The sequence below is a fragment of the Prosopis cineraria genome, unplaced genomic scaffold (genome assembly GCF_029017545.1).
Source record: "Prosopis cineraria cultivar Desert tree isolate PC_DT_omini unplaced genomic scaffold, ASM2901754v1 PC1184, whole genome shotgun sequence".
In the NCBI taxonomy this organism is placed as follows: domain Eukaryota; kingdom Viridiplantae; phylum Streptophyta; class Magnoliopsida; order Fabales; family Fabaceae; genus Prosopis; species Prosopis cineraria.
Genome location: NW_026556509.1, coordinates 29953 through 35026, shown reverse-complemented (window position 1 = coordinate 35026; position 5074 = coordinate 29953). Strand labels below are relative to the sequence as shown.

The 5074-nt window shown below is 35.7% G+C and overlaps 1 non-coding gene across 1 annotated transcript; it reads right to left on the bottom strand.

Moving 5' to 3' along the window:
• Positions 1-3540: 3540 nt before the first annotated feature.
• Positions 3541-3647, bottom strand: LOC129299510 (small nucleolar RNA R71). The gene has a single exon (XR_008590590.1). It is a non-coding gene; the product is annotated as a small nucleolar RNA R71 (small nucleolar RNA).
• Between the last annotated feature and the right edge of the window lie 1427 nt (positions 3648-5074).

Genomic DNA, 5074 nt, shown 5'->3' with positions numbered 1-5074 from the left:
TCTTGATACCTCAAAGCCTGTTCATCCTTTTGATGGCATGGCCACATCCTATATCCTCTGATAGAACACATTTGTTACCCACTTTTATTTGTCAATTAGGACCATTTTATTAATGATTTATCACCTTCAAGTGCACACATTGCATTAGATTTGGAACTTTGCCTAAGTTTCTAGTTCAGTGCACTAGGGGCATTTTGGTCCAAAAAATGAACTTTTGAGAAAATGTACAAGAAAAATTGACAAAGTGCATTTTATGTCCAGTTGATGAATGGTGAAATTATATTTTTAAAATTCATTTTAGTTTGGGAGTAATTAAATAAAAAAGTCAACACTTTCTTAAGTGTCTTAGTTTGTCCTAGTTTTTGGTTTGCCTTTGTGTGAAAATTTTTATATAATTTTGTGCAGCCTGAAACTTGGTTAATTTAATAAATTCTCCCTTCTAATTATGAATTTAATTCTGGACATGAATTAGATTTTATTATATCATATGCTATTTAATTGAATTATGTGATTTATGTGACATAGGTGGCATGTGACTTGTGCATCAATTGGGCAATTGAGGTCAACACTCCTTGAGGTCAATGGCTGATGGTTTGCACGTGAATTATGATTATTTTGAGGGATTAAATCAGCTAAAATGATGTGGATGACACATGGAAAATTAGGCACACATTGGAATCATCTACAAACCAATAGGAAGTTGCCACCTTGCAAGTGTGACAAGGCTCCCATTTACATTTTAATTTCTTTTTCCTTATTTTAATTAAGCTTCAGCTGATGGGAGACACCAAGGAGCACGCCATTTTAAGCCCCAAATGGGATCCAACACATATCTCATTCATCTTCCACATTCTCTCTCTCTTGTTCATAGTGTTCTTCATTTTCTCTCTTTTGTTCTTCATTTTCCAGCACCCTAACCTCCATTTTCAGCCACCAAACCTCCACAAAACTCATACCATTCTTCTCCTCTCTTCATTTTCGTTCCATCCCTTCCATTTTCACAAGGATTGAAGCTCATTTCCATCATTCAAGAGCTATGGAGTTTGGCCTTCACAAGCAATCACTAGGGTTCTTGAAGATGAAGATTGGCTAAGTTTCTTTGTGGAATCCTAGAGAGATGAAGATGGAGGATGAGTCTTGAGCTTCAAATTGGCTAAGTTCTTTTGTTTCCTATCCTCTTCTCTTTTTACTAGATGGTTAGATTCCTTAATCTAGGGTTTAATCATCTTAGCTTATAAATTCTAATTTGAATTTGATGTTGATGTAAAGAGAGAGGATTGTTTCATTTAATTTCTTCCTTGGACAGCCATGACTGAATTTTGCCACTCTTTGTTTGGCACATAATCTTGTGTTTTTCAATTAGTGAATTTCTTGTGTTAATATTGCATAATCTTGTGGTGTTAATGCTTGTGTTGTGAGTAGCTTGACATAATCTTGTGGTTGCTCAATTTATGTGTTTGACCATGGCTGTTGAGAGAGGATTTTGAGTGAATCACTTGGCTAATGTCTTCACCAATTGGTTAATTGAACTAGGGACTTTAATCTAAGACCTAGGGAGGTTAGCTAATTAGGTTAATTGGCTTAGGATAATTTTCTTAAGTCATGACAGCTTTAGTCAAGAGGAAAGGGAAGCTAAACTTAGCCTAATCATGAGAAGATAATGAGTCCAAAATCAACTAATCTCTAGGGTTCCATTATTGTAAAAAGGGAAGTTCATTTCACTCACTTTCACTAGCATTTTAATTACTTGCACATTAGGTAATTAGTTTAGATAATTAGCTAGGTAACTAAATTCCTACAAACTTTGGTTGATTTATTTCACTAGATAACTTTCAATTAGACTTAAAACCATTCCTTGGGAGATGACCTAGGGTTGGCCCTATATTGCATTAGGGTTAGCTTTAGTGTAATTTTGAGGATAAGCGACTAATTTCCTATCAAAATTTTGGCGCCGTTGCCGGGGAATGGTTTAAGTTTAATTCTAAGGTTGTTTAGTACTTAATTTACATTTTTAGTGTTCCTGGAAAATTTTTTGAAAAATTATAAAAATTTGTGTTTTGTGTTTTGTTTAGTGTTTTTTGTGTGTTTTGAGTGTTTTTATTCTGTTTTGAAAAAGAAAAAAAAATTTAGTGCAATTTTCGTTGGTTTGGTGTAGAGCTGAAAATACTCTGTTTCTAGTGTCTCTGTCTGAAATTGAAAAATTAACTGGGAATGAGTCTGAGGGAATTTGAACTTGAAATTTATTTCATTGAAAGCTCTATATCTAGCTTCACTTTAAAATTGGTTTGGTCAATTTTGGACGTGGGAAGTGTCCTGTGGAAATTTTACAATCTAACAAGGTCCAGGGAGCCATTACAGAGGATTCCCAAAACCCTGTTTCAACTTTGAGTTAGCATATCTTCCTCTTTGTGCGTTCAAATTGATTGATTCCAGTTTCATTTTTCTTATCACTGTCTTATCTTTGTTTCTTGTGTTTAGGATTTTCTTCAATTTTTCCATTTTCCTATTTGAAAGTTTGTTAGAAGCTCTGAAGGTCTTCTGGACGAAATCCTGTTTCTCCAGACCTGAGGACCAACTTGTGAAAAATTCTGGGAACGATTGGGAAGGATTTTTAATCTAAAGTTTTATATAATTTTCCTGTATATCTCTTGTGTTTCTCATAAAAGTTTCAGGGGAATTTATCATGTGGATTTGCTGATAGAAAATTCACAAGTTCACTGTCTCCAGAGAGCCTACTGTGCGAATTCCAGAATTGCCAAAGCTTCTTGATTGAGCATTTCTAACTCTCTTTCTACTTGTTTGGTGTTATTTTTTTTTCATTTTGTTGCTATTGAGTATAAAAAAAAAAAAATTCTTTTTTTTGTGTTTTGAATTGTTTCATGTTGATTTGCATTTTAGTTTAGCTTGTTCTTTGTTCTTAATTTTCTTGAGCTTGATTAGTGCATGACCCGAAGAAAACATACCTCTTTTGTTGAATTAGATCCAGAAATTGAAAGAACTATTTCTAGATTGAGAAGATCACAACCTATTCTTGATTCTCATTTGGTTTGTAATTCAACAATGGAAGGTATCTTAGGACATGAGCATGTGCATAATGAGGGCCATGGGAATGGGAATGAGAATTTGCATGATGATGGCCATGTTAATAATGAATTTGAAGGCTTGCATAACCCTAGAGAGGAGAGGAGCATTAGGCAATTAACTCAACCTAATTGGCATGATAATCCTTATGGCTTATATGTTCCTCCTACTAATGTTCAATTTGAAATTAAATCCTCTTTGATTAATGCATTGCCTAAATTTCATGGGTTACCAGGAGAGGATTGCCATAGGTTTTTGCATACTTTCCTATTGGTTTGTGATACTATGAAGCCTATGCATGTAAATGTTGATGATGTTCAAGCTAAGGCTTTTGTATTTTCTCTTGAAGGTTTAGCAAAGGAGTGGTATTTCAACTACCCTTCTTATGTGAAAGTGAGCACATGGGCCGAGCTAAGAAGACTCTTCTTAGATAAATTCTTTCCAAATTCCAAGGTCACCAATTTGAGGAAGCAAATCTATGGGGTCCAACAAGGAGAGGATGAGAGTCTCTATGAGTATTGGACTAGATTCCAAGGCCTTTTGGCTAAATGCCCACACCATCAAATTTCTAGTGAGAATTTAGTCCAATATTTCTATGAGGGCTTGATTCCAAGAGACAAAGTTAACATTGATTAGTGGAATATTTCACTTCCTTAAAGGCTTGGGAACTAATTGACAAGATGGCTTCAAGTGGTGCTCAATACTCTACAAGGGAAAAGAGAAATGTGAATATGGTAGGTTCCTCAATTCTTAATGATTCATATGTGGACTTGCTAGCTGCCAAGATTGGGAGAATGTTGGCTCCACAAATATCTCAAGTGAGCAATGTAAGTACTTCTCAAGCACTTGTCCCTTATTCTTGTACTTTTTGTGACTCACCTATGCATGTAGAAAGCAATTGTCCTATTAAGTTTGAACAAGTAAATGCTATCTACAATGGAAAACAATCCTATGGTGGGAGGCAAGGGCAAGGAGCTTATTCTAATACTTACAACCCTTCATGGAGAGACCATCCTAATTTCTCCTATTCAAATCCAAATGTGGCTTTAAAGACAATCAACAAAGAGGATCCTATCAAAACACCTTTGGCCGTGACCCTCCACCTCATTTGTCTCAAGGTAGCTCTTCTCAAAGCTACAATCCAAGTGGTAATTCTCTTGCACCTTCTTCTAATTCTTATAGTGATAGGAGGCTTGTTCCAATTGAGAGTTCTTCTAATTCAACTCTTCTAATGATGTGAATGTGTTACGTAAGCAGTTGATTGAAATGAACTCTTTGTATAAAAACATGTATGATGGCTTAGGGAACAAGGTAGAGAGTATGGGTAACAAGTGTGAGAACATGAACTCTAAAATTGATGCCCTTACTTCTCAAATGAATATGCTTGCTAACCAATTAAGTGCAGCCAATGCTCAAGCCTCTACATTACCATCCAACACCGTTGCTAATCCTAAAGCTAATCTTAATGCTATCACATTGAGGAGTGGCAAGGAGTTGGGAGAAAGAGTGCAAGAAGACAAAAGACAAGGGAAGGCCGAGAAGCCCTCTTTAAATTCTTCAATTGATGTTAATGTTTCTAGTTCTTCTTTTGCTCCTAATGATGCATCTTTTTGTAGAGATGATGAGGATGAAAACATTGAGGAGATCATATGTGAGCAACCACCATCTAAGGTGGAAAAGGGGACTATGGCCGAGTTGTTTAGTAAGGAAAAAGAGGGAGAGGCCGAGCAAAGTGAAACAAGAAAGGAGAGTTCAAGGAAGGAAGAAGGAAAGCAAAGTCAAGAGATTATGAAGAAGCTTCCTTTTCCACAAGCACAAGTGGTCCCTAAGCAAGTAAAGGGACAATTTGATCAAGAGGTATATGATTTCTTCCACAAGATTCATGTTAATGTACCCTTGATGGATGTAGTTAAGAACTTTCCTAAGTATGCCAAATTTTTGAAAGATTGTTGTACAAATAAAAGAAAATTTAGGCCTAATGCAAGGGTACAAT